This window comes from Sciurus carolinensis, chromosome 8, assembly GCF_902686445.1.
Source record: "Sciurus carolinensis chromosome 8, mSciCar1.2, whole genome shotgun sequence".
In the NCBI taxonomy this organism is placed as follows: Eukaryota; Metazoa; Chordata; class Mammalia; order Rodentia; family Sciuridae; genus Sciurus; species Sciurus carolinensis.
This window is the reverse complement of record NC_062220.1, coordinates 89,200,093-89,226,967: the sequence shown is the minus strand read 5'-3', so window position 1 is coordinate 89,226,967 and position 26,875 is coordinate 89,200,093. Positions and strand designations below refer to the sequence as shown.

The 26,875-nt window shown below is 40.8% G+C and overlaps 1 long non-coding RNA gene across 1 annotated transcript in view; it reads left to right on the top strand.

The window, feature by feature from the left end:
* The window catches only part of LOC124990537 (uncharacterized), a 35,348-nt gene that overhangs the window by 1,312 nt on the left and 7,161 nt on the right, over positions 1–26,875 (top strand). The window lies entirely within an intron of this gene.

The window sequence follows — 26,875 nt, the reverse complement described above, 5'->3', positions numbered from 1 at the left end:
GCGGCGCGCGCTTCCCGGCAACCGTCGCCTCGCTCCCCCCAGCGAAGGAGGGGCCGCGAGGCGTCTGGGTCGCGAAGGTGGGGGTGCCTGGGAGGGGAGGAGGTTCCCCAGGCCTCACACCGGAAGGCGGAGGAGCAGCGGGGCCTCAGGCTGCGGCGAGCTCGTGTGTTTGGGTCGCGCTCCGTGGCCCCGCCTCCGCCCCTCGTACCGTCCAGGGGATTGGTTCGCGCCCGCCTGGCCCCGCCTCCCTGGGCCAAGTCCTGCCCGTCCCGGCTCCGCCTAGCCAAGGTACAGCGGAGTGGTAGGTGCTGCCACCCGCGGACCCGTTGATGGACGGGTCGCTGGCCCCGCCCTCCAGGCCAGGGCGCGCCCCCTCCTCTACAGAGGGGCCTATACTATTGGAGGAAGGGATCCCCTCATGGCGCCAATCAAAAGGCGGCCCCTCCTCCCGCACGTGGCCCGCGGTCGCTGGAGAATAGTGTCTCCTTCACCTTTAGCTGCCTGCGATTATGAATGGATGTGTCCTGTGTCCTGTGTTACTGTCCTCATTGGTGTTACTCTGATTTTTTTAAAAAATTTAAAAATCAAAAGCTCAACAATGCTGCTGATAAAAGGGAACATCGAAAACAAAAGAAAGAACTGAGAAGGCTGAAGCCAACTTGATTTGAATTTGACTTACCCCATTAAGGACTCCTACCGGGAGGAAACGAAAAATTGGAAAAAGTATGAATAATCCAACCTGACCTTCAGTGGGAGGGTGAAGATTGAGATACAAAAGAATCTGCACCGAACTTAAGACCTGGTTTCTAGGCCCAGCACCAAACTGTTATACATAGAGAGCTAGTAATTTTACCTTTTTGGACTTTAACATCCTTATCTGGAATGTTTGTTTTAAATCTCCTGGTCACCTGAAGCTTTAAAATCCTACAATTTCTCTCAAATGGAATTCAATAAAAATTCTCAGTGCATTCCTAGTGGTGACATATTATCTTGATGTAGAGTGGTCTAAATAGCCAGAGGATAGCCCTCTCCTTACCCTCCCATTTTGAAAATGCTTGAAGTATCCTCTATGTGAAAATAATAGCAAATGGTGTTTTTGTGCAAACTATAAAAATAAATACCCTGTCTTTTTCTTTTCTTTTTTGCCTTTTCTTATTCACAATGAGTCATTTAGTGATTTTCATCACTCAAAGGGCATGAAAATTAAATTTTTAAACAGAAGACTGGGCACAGTGACAGGTGCCTGTAATTACATCTACTGGGGAGGTTGAGGCAGGAGAATTTATGGCTAGGAGCTGGAGACCATCCTGTGCAGCATATGGAAACTTCATTCAAAAAAAGGAGAAGAAATATGTGGGTGTATATATGTATATGCATTGCATATGATGTTTCTATGTACACAAATATATACACACATATAAACAAAGCTACCCAAAACTTTTTATATATTAAGATGTGTTCATCATTTTGTCTTTTCCATATAGATGTTTTCTGTCATCCAACCCCATCCTTACATACGTACAGTACTTACGTATTCCAACTCATTGCTATGTAATGCCTTCACATCACTAATCATGTTATTGTTAGACTTCTTGTTGCTAAACAATAACTCCATGACAGAATTTGTGTCTGTACCTTCCCTCAACACAGTGCCTGGCACCTGTGACAGTATAGTAAATGTTCAGTAAGTGAATGAGTGAATGTGTACATTTCACCAGTCCTACTAAAATGATTTGAAGGTCATTCATAAATTTACCAGGTTCTTATTCACCTTGACATCTCCCATGTGGTGGGTTCACCTCCTATTTCCTCTGTGAATGGAACTCTTCTTTTCCCACAAACAAAGTATTAAACTTTGGCCTTTTCTGTTCTTTCCTTGGCCCTCTTTTCTTGCTTTTCAATCATTTTGTCTCTCTCCAAGTACTAATCCACGTGAAGATGACAGTATGTTTTATAGTCAACCAAGCAGTTCTGACTTGAATTTGTAACTTCTTTATCATACTTTACCAGTGCTTCAAAAATTTAAAGTACCCATGAATGTGTGTGTATGTGTCTATATGTATAAATGAAACAAATTTTATGAGATAATACCCCTGCTACATGGGATACACTACCTTTTCTATTTTGTTTCACTTTGTAAAATGCTAGTCACTGCCCACTGAATTGATTTCTCAACCCACTAATGGATTGTAATCTGCAGTTTGACAAATGAAGGTCTAAATCAGTGCTTTGCAAACTTTTAGTATGCAAAATAATCATCTGGAGACTTTGTTAAACAGACTGCTGGACCCCATCCTCATTGATTCTTATTATGTAACTCAGGGTTGAGCCTCAATAATTTGCTTCTTAAGCTGCTTGTGATGCTGGCTACCTTTGGAGAAGCACTAGTCTAAATGATGCTTTCCTGTACACAGAACTGTTGTTTTAATGTCTCTGATTCTTCAAAGAGACCAGAGTCCTAACTGTAAAATTTCTAATATTCAAAGCTTTGGGTTTTTTTCAGTGCTGAGAAATCTAGCTTAGGACTTCATGCTTGCTGGGCAAAGTCTCTACCACTGACCTACATCCCCACCCCTGAAACTTTTTTATATGCTCTAATTTCTTCCTCTTGATATGGTTAAATGATGATATTTTGATCAAGAGTATTGAATCTTGAAATTTGTTTGGACATATTGCTAAGGCACTTCAGTTGACAAGATTACTGGCCAAAGACCTACAAGGAAACAGATATGCTAGTTGTATGCTTATCAATAAAAATAATTGAACAGTGTGCTGTTACCTAATTTGAATTTCAGTTGGAGTGAGCCTCTTTACTTGGACCCTCATTTTGTGCTCATTTTTCTTTTCTTGCCCCTATTCTATGGCTATGCCAGATCAGATCTTTCAGGTATGGTACAGCAGATTTGCATCAGGTGGAAGACCTGTGGCACCTCTTAGGCCGAGGCTGTACCTCCCAAAGCAGCCTACATTTAGCATTAAAATCATCACTGTTCCATGTTTTCACTCAGTATAGTTTTTAATTCAGATTTTTTTACTATTATTATTATTATTACAGTATTGGAGATTGAACCCAGGGGTGCTGGGTTATTTTTAATTTTGAGACAGTCAGACTAAAAACAAAAACACTGTGTAAGATTCTAGTGGTGCCAGTTGCAGTGCGACTTGGGAGGCTGAGGCAGGAGGATGGCAAGTTCAAAACCAGCCTCCGCAACTTATCAAGGCCCTGTCTCTAAATAAAACATAAAAAAGGGCTGGGGATGTGGCTCAGTGGTTAAGCGCCCCTGAGTTCCATCCCCAATACAAAAAAAAACAGATTTTAGTGGTGATTATAAACATATCTTAAATTCTAAAACCAAAATTGTTTAGAGTATTTAGGAATTACATTGTTGGATACTGTTTCCGAGCACATCAGTAGCTTATATAATGTCTTTAACAAACTTTTGTCCTCCCTTCCCTGTACCTTCATTTGTTCTTTAACAGCAGCAAGGGACAGGAGCCAGTCATGACAGGATTATAGGTACACACCATGAAATAGGGGCATTGAAGCTGGGTTTAGGCATTGGCTCTGTCAAACACTGGCTGTGGGATTTGGGGCAAGCTACTTAAGCTGGCTCAACCTGTTTCTTGTGTAAAATGCACATGATCATGCTACCAGTCTCTGAGTAGTTGTGAGTCTTAAAAGATTCAGTATCTATTTGAGAATACTTTTAAATTTATTAATGTATAAACAAATTTTAATCACAATGTTATCCTAGCAGGATGTAATAATTTGCATATTGCCCAGAGCAGGTTTTGATATTACAATTTAAAATACACACACTGTGAGGATTAAGGATGTAGCTCACTGGTAGAAGCACTTGCCTAGCATGTACGAGGCCCTGGGTTCAATCACTAGCTATATATATATATATTACACACATATGTACATATACATATATAATTATACAAAATAGCAAACTCAAACTCTACTGTCATGTATATCTAAAAAGAAAAAATAAAAATAGTAAAATCAATTCCAGTATATACACACTCCAATGTGTATTTATACACACACATATATGTGCATGTGTGCACACATGCGTGCTCACTGATGACACTTAAGGACTTACAGATAATAATTGCTTAGTAGTTGTTTACTAAGAAGAATGTACATCACTTTATAATGATGACAGGCCATGATGACGAATCTATGTTTTTCTCCTACAGAATGCACAGATGTATATACAGAGATGAAATTGGAAAAGAAATTTGTCATTAAGAGACCAGAGTAACTGTTTGAAACCTTTAATATTTAAAAATTTACTTTAAACTTGTCTTTTTTCCATGGGGTAGTTAACACTTTGACTAAGGAGTCGTTGGTGTCTGAATAGGCTTAAATGTGTCACAGAAACATTTCATGTTTATCAGTTTATGACCAGAGCTCTGTGTTATGTTTAACGTTGATTCTGGAATTGTTTTCCTTCAAAGAGCATCTGCGACATACTATCAGCTCCTGCTAATAATTCTTGTTGGGTACAGTGCTACACACCTTTAATGCTAGCTACTTGGGAAATTGAGGCAGGAGGATAGCAAGTTTGAGGCCAGACTGGCTAACCTGGTTAAACCCTGTCTCAAGCAATAAAGATTGGGAATATAGCTTAGTGATAGAGGGCTTTCTGGGTTCAACCCCCACTACTCTCAAAATAAACAAAACCTTAATTCTTCTTTATTAAAATAGTTGGAGTATTAATGAGATTAATTATATTATGTTCCATTCTCAATTAAGTTTAGCTAGCAAACAATTTTTAAAAATCTTTAAAAAGCCCTTATTTAGAAACTCAATACAAAACAACCACAACCTGTGATTGTTTTTCCTGCATTTTAAAGAAATCTCTTATATTCCATATATAACATGTTGTTATAAAAGGAATCCCATGTCTTTATTGGGAGTATACTGTTGAAAAGACATATAGTTTAGTGGAAAGATGTGTCATGGGTCAATACCAAGGGGATTTTCCCAGCCTACAGAAGTGAAAACTGGCATGGAGAAAAAAATAGCTCCCTGCTACATAATGCATGTGGTCCCTCCTCCAATGCATATGCACTCTTTCCCAGCCTCCTGTCTTTTGCTTAAATCACTATGGTTATACATGAATGATTAAAGTATTATAAGACATTTTCCCTTACCACCTCCTCCCTCAAGGGTAGCCAAAACTTCAATAAAGGCAAGTCCCATATTTTAGGCCTAGATTGCATAAGCCTTCCAAGTACAGGAACTCTGTTTCTGCTTTATTTTTAACTCCTCGTAGTGCCTCCTTCTAGAGAGCTCTAAGGCAATCTGCAGGCAGAAGTCTTTCACTATCTGCTGTAGATCACAAGGGGCAGGCAGCAGTGATGAATGCATGCCATGAATTACTATGACTTAGCCAACTGTCATTCCCACATTAAATTTGTGTGCCAAGTTGTTTTGTCTTCTATACATTTCAACCAGGTCAGTCTGTACCTTAGGTGACTGATTTTCTTTCAGTGGCTACTAAATGGTCTCGGCCCCCAAGGTAAGCCAGATGGGAATAGGTAAATTCATAAGTGCAGGATTAACTTTTTCCCAGAAACAAGAAGGAAAATAGTGCACTGGTCAACTTACCCAACCTCTGTTTCCCAGAGGCTAGATGGGCTGTGGTTGAACTTCAGGGATACGAGTCTAAACTGGATAGGGTTTGGAACACAGCCCTGAGCTAGGTCATCCCTGGTGTATGGAAACATCAGGATACATTAGGACCCACACTGGAGATGTCTTCATTCCTTAAACAAACAGGCTGTGCATCTGTAATGTGCTTGGCCCTGGGGTTGCAGTTAAACCAAGTAAGGTTCCTGCCTTTAAAAACGTTTCAGCTTCTAGTCAGGGGACCTAAGCATAGATAAAGAGATGATTTGGAATGCTGTGTGGTAAATGCATACTGGAGCTGTGCAGATTGATGGGGGTTAGGTGAAGGACAAAGATGTGATCCTGGAGCTGTTTTGAGACACGGAACTGTTTTGAGAGAGTTGACTTGACTGGCTGTAGGCATTCCCAGCTGAGGGAACCTGAAAAAAGGGAGAGCTCTGAGCACCTGAAGGTTGCAAGCAGTTCATGATAGCTGGAATAAAGAGTAGGAAGTGAGGCAACTGGCTGGAAAAGTAAGTTGGGGCACAGAGTCTTACCAGCCCGCTGTGCTGGCTAAGAGACTGGGACCGATCCAAAAGGCAAATGGGAACTTCTTTCCTAAACAGAGCAGTAACCTGAGTGTATTTATAGTTTGAAAGGAGAGCTCGGGCAGTATTTTGGAGATTGGATTGATGGGAGGGAGAAAAGCACAGTGAAGTGAAAGACTTGTTAGGAGGCTGATGTAGTCATCCAGGCAAGAAGGAAGAAAACTGGATTAGAGCAGCCGTAGGGCAGTTAAGCCCTTGAGAGACAGCCTTGGCAGGCTTTAAAGACTGCCACATGATGAAGAAGGAAGAGGCCAGGGTGGTACTAGCACTGGGGAGGAGTACGAAGGGAAGGAGCACGTTTGAGAAGGGGGAAGTTGAGTTTTATGTAAGTAGCAGGAAACAAGCCCTTAGGTTTGGGGATTAAGTTCTGTTGGCTCCGCCTGGGGATTCACATGGGCTGTTGGGCTGGTCTCTTTAAGTACTGAATTTCACTGAATTCAGTACTTCTCCATGCAGGAATCATGGATCCTGCTCTCTGCATGTGCTCACCCTGTGCATGTGCTATTCCTAGGACAGACATCCTGAAAATAAGGGCAGTAGAATTAGTGCTCAGTCAAGTTGGAGGGTGACCAAATATTAATATTGGGTGTGGCAAATTTATTTTTCTTCATTTTTAACATTCCATAAGCAAAGGAAATTTAGGCCTTGTTATTTTCCAACACAGTCTACTACATAAACAGTGGTTGTCTATGACACTGAGTCAGCCTATTAAAAAGTACATCACCTGAAAAACTGCATCATATGTTATTTTTTAAATAATGACTGTGGTAGAAAAATGCCCCCTCCCCCAAGATGTTCAGGTCCTCATCCCTGCAATCTATGAATATGTTGCCTTATATGGCAAGAGGGACTTTGCAGTATCAATAAGGTTTTTGAGACAGGGAAATTATCCTGGATTACCTGGATGGGTCCAATGTAATTACAAGGTTCTTCATAAGTAAAAGAGGGCGGTAGGAGTGGCAGGGTCAGAGTGATGCAAAGAAAGATTCAGTCCACCATTGTCGGTTGTGAAGACTGAAGGAGCAAGAGCTGAGGAATGCAGATGACCTGTAGAAGCTGGAAAAGGCAGGGAAATGGATTCTCTTCAAGTGCCCCCCGGTGGACACAGCCCTGCCAACTCCTCAATTTTAGCTCAGTGAAACCATTTTGGACTTCTGACCTCAGGAACCAAAAGATGTATTTGTGCTGTTTCAAGGCACTAAGTTCGTGATAATGTTAGCTCAGGAACAGGAAACTAATACAGTGACTATTCTTTTTTTTTTTTTTTTAGTTGTCAATGGATCTTTTGTTTAATTTTATTTATTTGTATGTGGTATTGAGTATTAAACCCAGAGCCTCACACAGACTAGCCAAGTGCTCTACCCCTGAGCCACAACTCCAGCCCCAATGACTATTCTTTAAGGTTTTAGAAATCCCCAGATTGCAAACTCTTAAAAAAAAAAATCAGTCAGATGCAGTTGCACATACCTTTAATTCTAGCTACTCAGGAGGCTGACACAGGAGGATGGCAAATTCAAGACTAGCCTCTGCAACTTAGTAGGGCCTTAAGCAAATTAGTGAGCACTTGTCTCAAAAATAAAAAATAAATAAGGGTTGGGGATGTGTCTCAGTGGTTAAGAACCCCTGGGTTAAACCCTCAGTACCAAATACATAAATAAAAATAAATCAGTAAGTCCTCATTTGGTTAATCATATACATTTTGTCTCAGCTTCCTGCTCCCACCATGAAACGGGTTAGTGTAGGATGCCAGGGTTTCCTCAAGTGGGGCCTACAGGTATATGACATTTAAGATACTAAGTGGAACTTTCCATTGCCTGCCTGGGAACATCCTCACAAGCTGCCTTCCAAATGCAAGCATTGAGATTAGAAGGTCACAGTGTTAAAAAGAACAACTTTGGTTCAGGGGTTCTGTTTGTGCTTTTAAATACTCTGGAACATCGAAATATGTAAGCAGACAAAATATTTGGTGAAATTACTGTTCTGAAAATAGCCCCATGCTGGCCAGGACTTCTGGAAGGGCGATGTCTTATATATCTCCTCCTACTAACGTGAAAGGTGGCAGTTGGAAAAGTCCACACTGACATCTAGTGATACAAAACTGCACCGCTAAGGGCTCCAAAGGAAACAGTTTCCATCAGTGGACTCCTGGATCTTGTTGCACTAACTACACTGACGCTGCAAGAGAGCTTAGGACTCAGTGCAGACCCATTTACTGCCCCTTTCCTGATTGGGGTGAAGCAGTTGGGGCTTCGCAATGTTGGACTGTTTAAAAGTTTTGCCTCTTAGTTTTTTTTGTTTTTTTTTTTTTTTAATGTTCTGCATAGAAAAGCTAAAGATTTTACTTCTAAAAGCCTCTTTGTGCTTTTGGTGGCAAGATCCGTTAATGCCATTATGTTTTCTATTATGTTCTCAGTGATGTCCTGAGCAAGGAATAACCTATGTCCAAGGCTGGAATCTGTACAGCACGTTCTTGCCCTTCTTTGTCCTGAGACCTTTGTCTGCATTTGATTCTCAGCAACTCTGAAACCCAAAGCACAGAAGAAATGACAAAGAATGCCCCTTCAATTTTTCTTCTATGCATAGGTGAAAATAAATTAAGAGAGAGTATTCTATTTTCTTCCTTAACGGGGGCAAAATCAGAAGGAAGAGTATATTTTGAAGGCTGTTGAAGTAGTAACCAGTTTTAAAAAAACTAATGATGAGGGATTACACAATAATATGAATGCACTTAATGCCACTGAATGGAACACTTAAAACTGGTTAAAATGGTAAATATTATGTTGTTCATATTTTATCACAATTTTAAAATGTGATAAAGGGCTGAACAGTAGCAGTACCAGTAGGAATGCAGGAAGTTTCTACAGTATTGATCAAATGATTGCAGATCCATTTTCATATTGTTCTCGTAAGCAAACTGTGCAGATTAAGTGCAAATAAACAAATACTAAACCTTTGAGAATACTAATGCCAAAAATACTCCCACAACCTCCGCACTGAAACAAGCAGACCTAAACATTATGAAATAATCAGGTTTTACAGGAAATGTGTTTTTTCATACATTTAGAACATTTTCTTTTATGACATGTAAATATCAAAAGCTTTAAGCAAATCATACAGTTGGGAAAATAAAATGCTACACTAAAACACACAGATTTAGCAGAAAAAGGGCAAAAAGAAAAAACAAAAAAGCTCCATGAGACATCGCTGATTCAGTTTTGACTGTTAAAATTATATAAGAGAGTCACAAACATTTCCAGAATTCAGTTGCTTCTGCGAGGCAGGTAAAAAAGGATAAGATGAATAACTTTTAGGAAGCAGCTTCAGAAATGACTTACACAAAGAGAAAATCCAAGGGTTTGGAAATGATGATTTGTGATTGTTTAGAGTTTGTAATAAATTGAAAGAGTGATTCCCTGAAATTCCAGGGAGGCATTAGAAGAGATCTGGAATTTCTTCAGTTAAAAAATAATATCTCAATAAAATGTTTAGATGTGCAACTCTCTGGTACATATTTTAACAGGTGGCACAGTACTACTAAACCTTTCTCTGTTTCTTCAACCCTCCCATACCGATTATTGACTAAAGAAGCGAAAAACTACTGTCAAGATTACTATTGATTAGGAGAATGACAACTACAATTAGAATTTCATTTTAATATAGCATGCTTTTTATACTGACTAGATGTCAACATACATTTATTTGTTGATAATAGCTCATGAGTTTTAGCAGCAGAGAATTTCTTCTGGAGCTCATCAAGAAACTTAGGATGTACAATTTGAAAATATAAAAATAAAGCTGGATGTGGGGCTGTGCACCTATAGTCTCAGCTCCTGGGAAGCTGAGGCAGGAGCATTGCTTGAATACAAGAGTTCAAGACCAGCCTGGGCAACATACCCAGACTCCAGCTCAAAAAAAACAAAAGTAAAAAAACCCCACCAGGCAGAATATTGGCTTAGCTTGACATACGCAGACTTCAGAGAAACAGGAGTTTTTAGTCAGAGAATACTAGTTTGCCTAATAACGCTAATAAGAGTTTCTTGGGAAGCCAGGCTACCTTCTGGAGTATTTTTTTAAACCCAGTCATCCTGCAGAGGCAAAAAAGGTAGTGTCTATTGCCTTCAATGCATCGCACTAGAATTATAGGGATCCACAGCCAAATGGTGATGGCTCGATAAACCAAATAATAGAAACGGCTTTGTTTTTCATATTTAGTGTAATCTAGTTAATGGTTTGTGTATAATTTTCCAAACTACTTAATGGATTTTTTATGACTTAAAATAATTATCTTCCATGGCAGGCAAAGCATAAAGAATCCAAATTTCCTCATTTGAAGGGTGAACAGCCCCAGGAAGAGGTTTATATCTGTTGGAGCAGCTATTCCAGGCACTGGTCTACCATCTGCAAAGAAGTGTTCATGGTGAAATAAGACAAATCAGGATGAAGTGGTAGTTGCTTTGTTATATATAAATAGCTAGATGTGTTCAATGTAAAAGATTATCTTTACGAGTATATCCTTCCTACTCTTAAGATAGTTATAGATGGCAATCAATTTGGGAGAAAGATTGGGTTTTTTGTCTATTTTTCCCCTTTTTAAAATATTTTTTTAAAATTTGAAATAAAGAAAAATTAACACCCTGGTATTGGTTCCTAAACTCTGAAGTCATATTGAATTGTGAAATCTAAAAGGTGGGACACAATCACTCAAGAGAGCAATATTTCTCACCTTTATTTTTTCTGCTTGCCCCCCCACTTTGGAGTGGTAGGACACACCCACCAAACTAAACCTCAAGAACCTTGTTATCAGCTGGAATTTAGGCTCTTGAAGGGGGAGAGTGTTTCTGAATGGCTGGAGTCAGAGATACCCGGCAACGGTGCCAGATGGTTCTAATGGGGCCTTTCCTCCCCAGTGACTCTGCCCCCTCCCTTAGTAAAACAAAACTGAGAATTCAGAAGTGAAATGATATATTCAGGATGCTTGAATGAGACTAGAAAAGACCTGGATACCTCATTTATTAATCCAGATCTCAACCTTTCTCCAGGGCTGTGTGAACACTTTCCAAAAAAATAAGTGGGACTTTTAGGGAAAGCAAGTCCTGAAAAATCCAACAACCAGAGCCACACAGGTCTCCTTTATCTTTGATACCAAACCTTCACACTGAATGTGAATCTTTATTCTTCTAGACCAAGCCATTTGGTTATTCTGGGTGGCTTCCTCAAGGAAGAATTGAAGAAATAAGGTCAAGGTTATGACTAATATGTTTTTATCTAAAGACAGAGAATAGTTTTTGTTCACTTTTTGTGGTGCTGCCTCAGCCTCCTGAGCTGTTGGAATTACTGGTGTGTGCCTCATACTCATCTACAGCTGAAAATTCCATAAGCCTTACTTCTGTAATCCACATGGAACTCTCCCTTCACCCATGCTAGCTCACTGTCCCCCCCTACAAATCCCAGAGCTCCTCTTTGTCTTTGAACCTGATACCTAACATGGTGTCCTGCAAACAATCTGCCTTGACCCCTTTACGCAGATTGAATGTTGGGCCTTCCTCCGGTCTCCCCTGACCCCGGGGATAATGTTTCACAGAGTACTTATTATACTATATGGCATTTGTTTGTTTGTCTCCAGCAATGATGCCTATACTTGAGTGCAGTTGGTGGCACATAAGAGAGGAATAAGGGCGGGAAGGAAGGAAGCAACAGCTGTGTTTAACCATCTGCCAGGTCTCAGAATCTTCTCCTGCTCCTGCCTGCCACAGGCCATGGGCTGTGGAGATGGATGACAGGGAATGGAAGACTCCTCTCACTCTCTATTTCAACATGTTACATTTCAACAGCATGGCTTGTTTTTATTACCCTATTGAGTTCACATGGGTAGGTTTTGGCAGGAGCAATTATTCTCCCTATTACTGTACAGATGAAGAAGAAATAGACTTGGCTCTGACATGTTGAATTTTCTCAAGCAAGTCCCATATGGAAGATAAAAGCTCTTAATTCTAATCAGAGCCAGCTGAAAATATGCTTGGCTCCCTACTTCTTTAAAGCCTCTCTTTCCAAATGCTTTGAGGACACGCCAGGTGTTGTGCCAGATTCAGCAGAGGTTTGGACAAATTGCTACAGGATCACTGGGAGGGGGAAACTTCTGGACAGATGTGCAGGGGAGCAGACAGGCTGATTCACTGAAGAGGTGATAGTTTGGCTAAGGGGTGAAAAGTAAGGAGTTGACAAGTGGGAAATTGGGGAGAGAACGACACGGACAAGGACAGGGGTTGGGAATAGCTTGGCATGTTTGGAAATGGCAGGTGGGCAGATGGAGCTAGGTAACTTAGCTTGAGGCCAGATTGTAGGCCAAGCCAGTCTTTGGATTTTATCCCATTAGCCTTGGTAGGATGACCACATAATTCATCACCCAAATGGGCCACCTTCGAGAGTGAATGGGTGTGCTTACCAGATAAAATAACAGCACACACAGAAGAAGACAGCCCTGTTCCAGGCCTGTAAGACATACAATCACTCAAGCTTTGGGAACTGTAAGGCCTGACCCTGATCAGATCTGTGTGTTAAAAAGGAATTCTGGCGGCAATGTGGATTGGAAAGGAAAGAAGGTGCCTGCAGTGAGGAGGAGAGCTAGGAAGGCAGAGTAATGAAGAGGAGAGACATGAAGGACCAGTTATGTCATAAATCAGATGAATTGAACATGGAGATGGCAGCACGGGTGGGAGGGGCTCATGGGGGCTCGCCATTTCCAGGCTGGGACTAGCGAAGACAAGAGAAGCAAGTCTTGAGGAAACAGTTTGTACAGTGTTGATGTAAGGGGACGAATGGATGAGGATGGTGGGAACGTGAGGTTAAGAGAATAATGCTATAAAATGAGCCCGCTGTACTGACTCCCCACGTGCTTTCTTTGCCAAAAAGCAATCTGCCTGCAGCCCTGCCTGACCTGAGGGGATGGGAAATGTCACATTCCTCAATAAACTGAGGCAGTCAATGTAGATAATGAGTGACAGGGGTGGAGAGAGGATGGTGGCTGGTTATCACTAGGTTGCTAACAGCTAACATCCAGGATCACACACCCACTAGCAGCCCAACAGATTGCTAACAGGGAATCAGGGATGGACTTCCTGACACAAGCAATTAATGCTCCTTCCTGCCCTTAGGCACTTATACAGAAAAGGAAGAAAGGTCAGAGTTCTGGGGTCTATAAAAGAGCAAGACACACCCATTTCCACAGGTACCCAGCTCTGGGCCCCTGCTTCTTTCTGGAGAAGTCTGTCTCTGTCCCTTTCTTAAATAAAACTTGCTTTCTGTACTTGCCTCAGCATTTCTCGGGTGTTTAATCTTCAACATCTGGGGGACAAGGACCCATTCCTGATCTCCAAGACCAGTATCATTGAGATATTCACGAAATATCAATTTGCTAAATATCAGGTATCCAGTAGTCAGAACTAGAAGAATGGAGCTCACATTGGGGTCTTGAGTTATAGATTAGGTTGTTATACTACGAGTTCGAAGCTGCTCAAAGTCACCAAGGGAGAAAGGGGAAAGAGAAAAATTATGAAACCTAGGATGGATTTGTAGGAAATGGTAAAGAGCTGGTGGACAAAGAGGAGCCAGGGAAGAAAGAGATGGAATCAGAGTTGTGGGAGGAAAAAAAAAATAGGAAAGAAAGATATCCTAGAAGATGAGAGAAAGAGGAGAAAGTTTTAGGAATGAAGATTGATTCATTTCAACACTGTCGAAAGCAGCCAACAGGGACTGGGATATAGCTCAGTTGGCAGAGTACCTCGCAAGCACAAGGCCCTGGGTTCAATCCCCAGTAGACCTAGCCAACAGGTAGAGAATGGGGAAGACCAGCAGTCTATTACCAATCATCTTTGTTCTTTTTGGGAGTGATGGAGAGAAGTCTGCATGTTGCAAGTGGCCTAGAGATGAGTACTCAATGGCAATTGTAGACCGCTCTTTTCAGAGGTTCACAGTGACGGGCAGGAGAGGGAGTCCCCATAGCTTATAGGGGAGGCAGAGTTTTCCTGTTTTATTTTTCACATCCTGTTTATTTCTGAGTCTTCTGTGAACATGCAGTTGAAAAATTAAAGAAAAAGCAGCTGAATCCAATCCAGCTCCCCTGGGTCTCACTTTTATAGTCTTGAGAGCTCAGCCTGAAGTGCTTTTCACAGTCATGGTTGCTGATAGAGTGATGGCAGCATTAAGCAATTATGTTGAGAGTGTTTTCCAGCCCCAAATCTTGACACTATGGTTTGTATCCAGACATAACTTGGCAATGGCCCAGTTGAGACATTTCAATGTATAATGCTTTTTGCACATTAGTGTTGTGGGCTATATAACTCATGATCACTGCTATAATAAATTGTGAAAAGAGCGATTAAAAGAATTTTACATGATGCTGGGTGTGGGTGATACACATATGTCGTCCCAGCTACTTGCAAGACTAAGATGGGAGGATCATTTGAGCTAGGAGTTTGAGCCCAACCTGAGGAACATAGTAAGAATTTGTCTCAAAAAAAAAAAAATTTTTTTACATAATGAATATTCATGTTTTTAAAAAAATTTTTTTGTTTTAGTTGTAGATGGACACGTACCTTTATTTTGTTTATTTTATGTGGTGCTGAGGATTGAACCCAATGCCTCACACATGCTAGGCAAGCACTCTATCACTGAGCCACAATCCCAGTCCCAATACGGTTATGTGTGTAAGACCAAGATGGTTACCTCATACCCTCAGAGCCTGCAGAAGACAGTGGGTTTCCAAAAACAAAAACAATGTAGGGCTGTCTGGGTGCTATGATTGCAGAGGGTTTGTCCCCAAGATACTCATATGCTGGAAGCTTGGTCCCCAGTGTGCTGGTTTTGAGGTGGTAGAAGCTTTAAGACGTGAGGCCTAGTGGCAAGTGACTAGCCTCCACCTCACAAATGGATTAATGCTATCTCACAGCGTGGTTCAGGGCTGGTAGGAGTGGATTCGTTCCCTGTAGAGTATAAACAACCCACTTGCACATGTACCTCTCTGATGTTACCACCTCCCTTTCACTACTCTGCCATGTTGGGACACAGACAGGGGACCCTTGCTCTTTTGATACTCTAGCCACCAGAATCATAAACCAAATCAATCTCTTTATAAGTTACCCAGCTTTTCAGTTATTTTGTTATAAAAACACAAAGTGAACTAATACACTGGGATTCTTCACCAACTGTAGTCTAAAGATATACAAGTCACTGACCTGGTCCTGGTGCTCTTATATCATGTAAAGCTAGAGATAAAGGAGGCTCTATAAACTCAAAGAAAGAAGACTCAAAGAATGAAGAGAGAGGTGACTCCACAAGAAGATGCAGCTATCAAAGGCTACAGTTCTTGCCTTTACCTCCTGATGCATGAAGGAATGAATGGAAATTATTTGTTGGTTATGAAAGTTTTCTACTAGTAGTGGGCCATTATTGATTATATTGATAACAATGCTCTTGGTATAATGGAAATTATACTTATCATAATTTTAATTCTTATTAGATCCAAAGCTTAACATCTCTGCATGTTAAATCCTTACTGTCATTTTCATTTCAACAACCTTTTTTGCGGTGCTGGGGATTGAACCCAGGGCCTTGTGCTTGTGAGGCAAGCACTCTACCAACTGAGCTATATCCCCAGTCCATAATTTTTGCAGAATTTTTTTTTTTTTTTTTTTTTTTTTTGTGGTGCTGAGGATCAAACCCAGGGCCTTGTGCTTGCAAGGCAAGCACTTTACCGACTGAGCCATCTTCCCAGCCCCTGGCATTTTATAAAATAAGTTTTACTTCCCTGCCCTAAGAGAGGTGCTTGCAGAGGAAACAAAAGTTAGCAGATAGCTCCCATCCTCGTCACCACTTGCTAACCAACCTAACTAAAATATCTCTTGATCCTTCCATATGCCCACCACAAGGCCTTACACAAGCAGTTACTAGGAATAGCTAAACCGCAAGGCTTCACACAGGCAAGTCGTAGGAATAGCCCACCCAAAGCAGCTTTACTAGGAAAAGCCCACCACAAAGCTTCACATGGACAGTTCATGCAAGCCTACGCAAATAGCCCTATAAAATAACCCCAGACTTAAATTTTCCCTGCCCTTCTCTCACCTTTTTGAGTGATGACCTTTGTCAGACCCTAACTGACAATTAAACTTTCTCCATGTGAATCTGTTTGCCTGGTCTCTGAGTTGCTTGCCTGCGTTTCACTTTCCTTTCAATTCTCTTTAAAATTCTTGGTCATCTTCAGTCTTCAAAATAACTCTATCATTGTTTGCTATACTGGCCATGCATATAATATCTTTCATTTCCCAATACTGACACTTGCCACCATCCATCAGTCAATCACTGCTTCACAGTCATTGACAGGCCCCTGGTTTAGTCTCCTTCTCTGCTAAGTAGCATCACCATCTGGAGGATTTTAGTGTCCTTGTGGACACCCTTTCATCAACCTGGCTGTGTGAAGCTGCTTTCCTCCACAGCAGTGACTTCACTTGCCCTCTATTCTAGCTGTCCATTCCCATGGCCTAACCCTGGACCTTGCCATCACTTGAAACCACTCCACCTGAGAGTGAATAACTCCAGTGCTTCTTCAAATCACTCACTCTCTTTTCCCATTGGAACTTGGTTAGAGTAAAGCCAGTGAAAATGAAAAAGGATCTCCAAAAATTTTCTCCTGCATAAAAACAACAAGAAAAATGGCAAAAATGGTCAGATAGGACTTCTGTAGAACTCTGTAAAGTAACCAAAGGCATGTAGCAATTCAGGGAAAATGACTGGATCTCAGTAGTAACAGCTTAACTTGCCCTTTCTCATCACCTAGTTTCACCAACTCTATAGTAGCCTTGAAAATCCATAGCCCACAATCACAGTGATTGACAGCTTACTGGAGAGGGCAAGTTAGGATAAGAGTACCTTCCAAACCTCATTCCTGGGGAACTGTTAGGATTTGCTTTGTTTGGCAGTTCCCTGTAAGGCAGTCTTTATTTGACTTGATGTGGAGGTCACCAGGTATGGACACCCTTTTCTCAGGCATTTGTTAAAAATATTTGGAGGCAATTATTAATTTCAAGACTCCCTAACAGTTTTCAAACAATAGACTAACCCCCCAAAAAAGGAAAAATTGGAGAAAGAGATGTCTACAGGACTTTGAAAAGCTCCAACATATTCCTGAGAAACTAGGAGGTTGCTTGTACACACAGAGTTTTACATGAGTCCAGGGCTGTGTGCATGCTCAGGAAAGACCCTAGCATGGCTGAGAAGGTTATATGGTCTCACTTCTGAGCAACCTAAACCAGAAGCTATGTGCAAGCAGGCACTGAAAACTGAGGCAGAATCATCAACTGCTGGTTGAAGACATACCCTGACATGCCCACAGAGCCCCTTCACAAAGACTGGGAGAGACTTGTTGGTTTTGGTATTTAAGGAAATCTCTATCTAATCATTACCTGACCACTGAGCTAACCAAGCAGAAATTTTCAGTAGCCAAACATGACAAAGATCACAGACTTTACAGAATGATTTAGAAAATTCACTGAACTAACAAACAAAGCTGATGACAAAACCCTAAGGAAGGAGAAGAATTAAAAATTTCATAGCTGCCACATTATAGAAAGCCCTATGAATCTAGGGATTATGCATCTACAGATTCAACCACCTGTAGATTAAAAATATCCCCCCACCAAAAAGAAGAAAAATGCTTCCGTGTTGACCACGTACAGATTTTTTTCTTGTCACTATTCCCTAAACAATACAGTATAACAACTATTTACATAACATTTATGTTGTATCAGGTATTTTCAGTAATGGAAAGGTAATAAAAAGAATATGAGAAGACTGGGGATGTAGCTCTTTGGAAGAGCATCTGCTTTGCATGCACAAGGCCTTGGGTTCGATCCAACATAAGGAAAGGGGAAGGAAAGTGAGGCTGTCATTACCCTGTTATGCTTCTTTCTGTCATGGGAATTCTCTCTCTCTAGTCAGGAAGTCAGAGCAGAGAGGAGAGGGGGCCAAGGCGCCATGTTCATCTTGGATAGTGAAGAGGTAAGGTTTGAATTAACAATCTGGCCAAAATTGACCCATTAATCAACAGTAGTTACCTCTGGGAAAGGCAACTAGATGACTGGATGATGAGACTTTATGCCATGTGCCTTTTACTTTTGAATCTTGGGCCATATGACAACGGTAGGTGGGTCATGTGAGAATTTCTCAAGCTAAGGACTCAGTACTGTGTTGCCTTTATGGAGCATAACCTTAGACTTGAAACTGGGAATTTCCAAGGACCTCAGACATGAAGGGATCTCAGTGGATTATTAAGTCCACCCATTGCCTCTAGCCAATGGCCTAGCCATATAGTCCAAAAGGCAGTATTTTGTGGTGTTTCAATATGTGAGCTCTGAAGCCAGAGTACCTAGGCTCAACTCCTGGCCCTGCTAGTCATTAGCTGTATGACTCTGGGCAAGTTATTTAATCTCTTTGTGACCCACATTCCTCAATTGTAAGTTAGGGATGATGATAATAATAATGGTACCCATCTCATAGGGTGATTGCAAATTAATACCTAGTAAGGGCCTAGTACATAAAAGTGTTTGCTATTATTGTAGCTGTTGTTGTAATTATTAATTTATGTAAGTAAATGAGGGAAGGACTCTGATTCCTAGTGATGTACCTCTCCCATTATGGTATGAATAAATAATAAATAATAATCATTGATAACATTGAATGAGCACTCTCCAAGTTCCAGGCATAGTCCTAAATTACTTTTCATGGATTCTCACTGCTTTTTCTGTTCATTGAATACTATGAAGTGGGAACTATAACTCACATTTTGGAAACTGGGACTTAGAGAGATTAATAACTACTTTCTCTAGATCACACTGCTACTAAGTAGTGGAGTCAGGAATTGAAATCCAGAAATGATTCCTGAACTTCCATATTATATTAACAATGCAACGAGCAGAATTGTCAGTTCACTTAGCAGGAGAGAGTTTAAATGGACCCCAAACTATCTGCCTCCCTACCCTACTGCTGTTTCCTCTGTTTGTCCACATGGTTTCACACAGGTCTTTTTCTACGATTAGCAATGGTAATCAAGTCACACACTGCTCTTTATAAAACTGAAAAACAGTAACATTCTTCTAAATCTTAATAATTTTTATATCATTTTTAGTTGTAGATGGACACAATATCTTTATTTTATTTATTTATTTTTATGTGGTGCTGAGGATCGAGCCCAGTATCTCACATGTGAGAGACAAGAGCTCTACCACTGAGCCACAACCCCAGCCCCTCTTAATGATTTTTAAGGCTCTATTCTCTCAGTTTAGTACCACAGACAAACCAATCCCCCTAAAACCCAAAGCACAGAACTTTCAGGTTGAACTGCAAATCAGATTCTTTAATGTTAGAAAGTTTGTTTGCATTATCAATGATTGGTGCTTTCCAATGAAAACACACTTTCTAGACAGGAGGGTGTTAGACAATGAATATTTTTGTCCTGACAAGATTTACAGGTTGAAGCTCTAATCCTCAATGTGATAGTGTTTGCACGTGGGGCCTCTGGTTAGATGAGGCTATAAGGGTGAGTCCTTATCATTGTAAGAAAATTAAGAGACAGCAGCAGCATGTCTCTCTCTCCACATGTGAGGACACAGTAAGAAGGTGACTGTTCAGAATGGCAATTATCAAGAATATAAGTAACAATAAATGTTGGCGAGGATGTGGGGGAAAAAGGTACACTCATACATTGCTGGTGGGACTGTAAATTGGTGTAACCATTCTGGAAAGCAATATATAGATTCCTCAGAAAACTTGGAATGGAACCACCATGTGACCCAGTTATCCAAAGGACTTAAAATCAGCACACTACAGTGATGCAGCCACATCAATGTTTATAGCAGCTCAATTCACAATAGCTAAACTATGGAACAAACCTAGGTGCCCTTCAACAGATGAATAGATAAAGAAAATGTGATATATATATATATATATATATATATATATATATATATACACACACACACACACACACTGGAATATTTCTCTGCCAGAAAAAAGAATGACTTTATGACTTTTGCTTATAAATGGATGGATCCAGAGACTATCATGCTAAGTGAAATAAGTCAGTCTCAGAAAACCAAAGACTGGATGTTCTCTCTGATATGTGGATGCTAACACACAATAAGGAGGGGGGAGGAATAGAAGTTTATTGGATTAGACAAAGGGGAATGAAGGGAAGGGAGAGAGGATGGGAATAGGAACAGTAGAAAGAATCGGACATCACTTTCCTATGTTCATATATGAATACATGACCAGTGTAACTCCACATCATGTTCATCCACAAGAATGGGATCCTAATTAGAATAAGTTATACTCCATATTTGTATAATATGTCAAAATACACTCTACTGTCAAGTATAGCTAAAAAGAACAAATTTTTTAAAAAAGAAGGTGACTTTCTTACCAGGAACCAAGTCAGCAGGTATTTTGATCTTGGACTCCTCAGCCTATATGAAAATAAATATCTCTGGCTTATGCTATGTGCCTATGGTGTTTTATAAAGCAACCCTAGCAGACTAAAACAGAGGGTCTTACTGAAAATAAGGTTAATAGTTAAGGAAAGCTTGACTTTTATAAAAATGGCAAAGAGCCAGGCTGTGAAGCAATAAGGGAGCAAGGTGAGTGGCCTGTCTCTACCATTTTCCGTTCATTCAGCAGGACACAGCTGGGAAGACCAACATCATCAAATGGTGCATATGTTTCCAGAGAGCTCAATTGTGACTAAAGTGCTGGTGATTACACAGTCATAATTCATATTAATCTACCATGTCTTCTGTGTGAAGTTCAGTGACAGATGTCATAGACTCTGCCACAGTGAGGATCCACTCCAGGAGATTTGAGGGTGACAGTTGGTTCTGAGGTATGGGAGAACATGATGTGCTATACATCTGTTGCAAAGAGAAAAAGTGACTACACAGAGAAAGCCAAACTTGTAGGGATTTCCCTGTGTATAGCTTTTAGGACATATGCTGAGTGGCATTTACTGCTCATTAGCCCAGATACCTCTGAGATACTCTGCCTAACTGACTATAAATCTGTTATTTGAGCAGCATGCAGATAGTCATGTATATTCATGAGGAGAAGGAACAGGGTGGTGTGTGTGTCTGAAAGGAGAGATTAGTAAAAGAAAGGCCAAGGAGTTCAAAATGTAGCCCCACATCCACCAAGGCAGGACCAAGATGAAGACCACATGCGCCCTTTCCGGAGCCTTCAGCAAACATCGGTAATCAATCCTTGTGGATGGTCACTGCTGAGACCCCTTGTGACCTGCCAGCTCAGAGCTCCAGGGAACCACTACCCATCCTTCAGCCCTTTGCCATTCGCAGCCCAATTTCCCCAGTGAGTTAGAGACACCTTACTAAGTATTTTTAACTGTTTTCCATGCTTTTCTCCTGCCACCTTGCCTCAGGTTCCCACTTGTCTTTCTCACAGCACCCTTTGTATCCTTCACTTTTCTTCACTTTCTTTTTTCTTTTTTTTTTTTAACTTTATAAAAAAATTTTAGCTGTCAATGAACCTTTATTATTTATTTATTTATATGTGGTGCTGAGAATCAAACCCAGTGCCTTACACATGCTAAGCAAGCACCACTGAGCCACAACCCCAGCCCTATATCCTTTGCTTTTAAGACCCTTCACAGTACCAAAAAAAAAAAAAAAAAACTTCAGAGATTAACTTGCCCAGGAGGGGCCTTCACAGTTAGGAGTGATTTTCATTATATTTAATAATGGGTTTGGCCCAAGTGTTGGTCAACCAGAATGGCTCCCTGCCCATAAACAACCATAAAGATGGCCCTGCATATGGTATGTGTTACCTTGGAGAAACAGGACAGCCAGCCAGAGAGTTGACATCTTCAGGCACTCAATATATGCAGAACCATCTGGGAATTCCAAAGCATTTTTGAATTAGCGTGACAGCTCCATCCAAATGTATAGCCTTCAAGCTGATGGAGCCCAGCACATTCCTTGTCCTATTGAAAAGTATTGACAAGGGTGTCCTCTCCTGGATCATTAGGAGTTCTTGGCATCCCATTAGTAGTCACTGGAACCCTCCACAGGATTCTTCTCTTTGACTGATTTTATATTAAAATAGACCCTAGAAAGAAGTGATTATTTAGAGGCTTATGAGTTTCCTCTTAGCACGTAGAGTCAGAAAGAGCTGTTGTCAACCAGCTGCAGTCACACACACCTATAATCCCAGCTACTGGGGAGGCTGAGGCTGGAGGATGGCAAGTTCAAGGCTGGCCTGGACAACTTAGCAAGATCCTGTCTCAAAATTAAAAGAATTTTTTCTTTCCTTTTTTTTTTTTTTTTTTTTTAAATACTGTGACTTGAACCCAAGGACGCTTTGCCACTGAGTCACATCCCCAGCTCTATTGTTTATTTCAGTACAGGGGCTCACTAAGTTGCTTAGGACCTCACTAAGTTGCTGAGACTGGCCTTGAACTTGGATCCTCCTGCCTCAGCCTCCCAAGTTGCTGGGATTGCAGTTATGTACCACTGCACCTGGCTCAAAATTAAATTAAAAAGGACTGGGGAAGTAGCTCAGAGAGGTAGAAGAACATTTGCCTAGCTTCTGTAAGGCCCTGGATTCAATTCCAGCACTGGGAAAAAAAGAAGGAAAAAAAAAGTCATTCCTGTATCTCTGTCAGTTAGAAAGACTATAACAAAGGAAGAGCCTCCATTTACCAAGTGAAAGATTTTATGCCTTTCAAATGAAATGTGGATATCTTAGAACTGATGCCAGTGTGTTCCTTGAATCTTTTGCCTATGCTCAGAACTCCAAATTTTATGTTAGAACACTGATTTCAGGACACTCCCACTGGACCTACTACGTGAAAATCTTTAGCCAAGAGCAGTAAGACTCTAATTTTTTTTAGACTAAGATTTGTAAACATAGGGCTTAGAGATTTTTTTTGTCATTCTGCCCAAAGATTTAACCTTCCCTTAAACTGGTTTCTTAACAATGAAGTCTTGAAAATTCAGAATATTAACCTTTCTTTGTCACCTCATATTATCATTTACTCTCCAAGAAAACAGATTTCAGGTACAGAAATAAACACTGGCCCATATATCACTAAATACAAGGCCGGCTGCTGGTAACAGACCTGCAGGGAAAATGACTCATTTGTTTCCTATGTCAATCACTCCAGTAGGCATTGGTTATTCCCATGGATGTCAGGAGAATCAAGGATAGATGATACCAAAGAAGAGATCATCCAGAATGTTTTGCACTTAGTCTGGCATGCACTCAGGGCTAAAGTGTGACTCAGGGCTTGGTCACTCTTGGTCCCTGTCTCAGCACCCCTTCAGATTCCTCCACAGACTCAGCAGAAGGCCCTGCTTTTGTGGACTAACCAGTCCTGCTCAGTCTAGGCTTGTCTCTTCCAACGCCAGTCTCTATGCTTCTGAAGTCTGCTAGAGTTTTCTTTGTTGATATCAGGATTAAAATGCCAGCCTCCAAATGGCCTTCAGTTGACAATAAAAAGTACAGCCTAGATTGAAATATATGTTTTGTGGTTTTATTTTGGGAATCAGGCTAGCGATGTTTTAAGTCTGTGGACTTTGGGTTCAGACAGTTTCAGTTTGAATTCAGACTTTGCTGGTTATTCACTGGGGACCCTGATCAATTGACTTGTCTTCTTGGAGTTTCCTGTTTTAAATGAATATAACACTTCTAATTTCAGAGAGTTCCTAACAGGGTTTAATGCAATAGGGCCAAACAGGTTCTGGCACACTGTGGATATGCCCTTAGCAAATGTCGATGTCCTTCTTCTTTCAAGAAGCTGGGTAAATTTCCAAAGCTCAGCATTATCTCTGCTAGCCAAAGTCAGTTAATCATTGACTGACAAAACCAGTCACAGAAGATCTGGAAACATCAGGTTGTCCTTCAGCTCAGTGGTTCCAAGCAGACTTTGAAAATTTACGAACAAGTATACTTCATGGATTTAAAAAAAAAATAAAAACTATTTAGCAACCCCAAAGAGGAAAGAGGTTCTCCAACGGCTGACAACCACAGACAAATTCCCCACACAGATACACAGGACACATATATCCTTATTTTCTTCATTGGATCAGACCAGATTGGATTTGGTTCTTGAGGGAACCACTGCTCCAAAAGCAACACCAAGTCTGTCTTCAATGTCCACAGAACACCATGAGTCAGCTCCTTGCTCTAAATGCCCTCCATGAGACCCCACAAGAGAGTGTTCCAAATCCCCAGTGAGCCCACATCTGTGTACAGCCCAGACTCAGACATCTCTGTGAAATTGGCATGACAACAGTTATGAATTGCAACAGCCTTTGCCAAATTTCTCAAGACAAACAGAGCCCAAGTACTCTTCTTATTTCGTGTATTAAAAATCTTATGACATGAAGGGGTTAAATGAATTTTCTGATTTTCATTGATGTAATAGGGAAGACAAAATGGGAAAGCATATTTTATAGCTGGGTCCAATGTCCAGAGACTTGAGGGCAATCTACCTAGTCACCCATCTATTCTCCAGGTAAGACAAATAGAAAAGGCAGCGAAACTGTAAATCTGCCAGCACCCATCTAGACAATAAAAATGGCATTAATGCCTTTTTATATTCAATTCCCAAGAATATATGTCCTCTATTTAAAGAAAAACTACTTGAAGAAAAATTCACAGACGAGTGGTTAAGATATAAACAAGAATAGAAAATATAATAAATTTTAAAAGCTGATAAAATTATAAACCACAAAAATCCAAAAATATGTGTATTAATTAATTGCCTGATATAGTTCTACATTCACTGTTTTTTTTCCACATGGGGGATTTAGGCATTATTGATGTCAGAAGAGTTGTACTTAAGTCAAGCAGTTATAGTGTCTGCTTAGGAATAAAGTTGAAAAAGACCTAGGGTGGGGGGAACTGAGGCCCAGAGAGGCAAAATGACTTCACCAGCTTCTGTGGTTTCACTATAATTTGTACCCACCAAAATTTATTGAAAAATGATTTGTGGCAGTGTTGAGGGGTAGATGACCCTCAAGAGGTGACTGGGTCATGAAGGCTCTGCCCTCATGTTTGGATTGATCAATTCATGGATTATTGATGGGTTATCTTGGGAGTGACTTTATTTTAAAAGTGAGCTCTAGCTGACTGACTTGCTCTGACTTGTAATGTGATATCTTGGTCATGCTATAACACAGCAAGAAGGCCCTCAGCAGATGCTGAGCAGATGCGTGCACTATGCTGTTGGACCTCCCAGCCTCCAGAACTGTAAGCTAAAAAATCTTCTGTTTTTTTTTTTTTTTTTTTTTTAAATAAAGTAACCAGTCTGTAGTTTTTTTTTTTTTTTTTTTTTTTTTTTTGTGTGTGTGTGTGTGTGTGTGTGTGGTACTGGGAATTGAACCCAGGGCCTTGTACATGCAAAGCAAGCCCTCTACCAACTGAGCTATATCCCCAACCCCAGTCTGTAGTATTTTGTTGTAGCAATAGAAAATTGGCTGTGACATTGGCAAAAAAAAGGATTCTGGTTCACTGTAACATGAGAGCAAGTCTCAATTCAAGGTTTATACTATTGTGCTTCACATTCTGAGAACACATGGTTGCTCACATGCAAAGTAAAATGCTTTGAATTTATGTAAAGGAAGTTCTCATAGTGAGATGCTAACATCTCATAGCTACTGCTAACAAATAGTTGTAGGTAGGGCTGGGACATTTCAGAATGACAATGTTTTCTGCTGCAGGCATCTGTCCTTCAAGGGCCAAGTGAGCACTATACCGAGAGATGGAGGTGAAATTTTACCTGTTATAAAGATCTCTCTGCCATCAGCACATGCCAGGGCATGCAATTCCCATCATTTGTCACCTTTTTGTGTTGGGATAGTGCTTTTACTCATTAGCTTATGCACTTATCCAACAGTTTTTACCTATTCCCTGCTGCATGCCAGGCACTGGATGTACCAGGGTATGGTGCTGTCTTGGAGTGTATACTTTACTGGGGGAAATGAATATCAGACAATTACAAGATGTTTGCACTTTCTGGTAAGATTTTGAAGGACAAGAGAATTGCAGAGAGCTCAATCTGGAGAAGGACTTTGAAGAGTGAGGTGTCAGTAGAGCCCAGAGTGAAGGAGGAGCTCTGCTGGGCAGTTATAGGTCATCGGCCAAGGCCAGGGCAGTCAAGGACTTGGGTGAGTTCAAATAATTGCCCTTGAGGCAGAAGCAAAGCATATGAGAAGGTAAGTTGTAGGAAACAGACTGGAGATTTTATCAGGATTGGTATCTCCAAAAAGTAATTTCACGATTTAAAAATATTGCTTTGAATTTGGCAAATGCAGCCACTGGATAACTTGGCATGAATGAATATGTCAAGTTGGCTAGTCTCCATGGGGAGTGACAAAGGACAGATGTGAAGAAGGCAGAAGGAAAATGTGAAGTCTGAAAGGGACACTTGGATAAGAGCTCCACTCCACCCAGAGGGCCAAGGCACTGGGTAGAAACTGGTACAACACAGGTGGGGAGACTGATGGGGGGTCAAGCCTCACCGGATGATATGATCAAGTCATTGCCAGCCTTACTAAGGCTGCCTGATCAACTATAAACCTGCACTGTG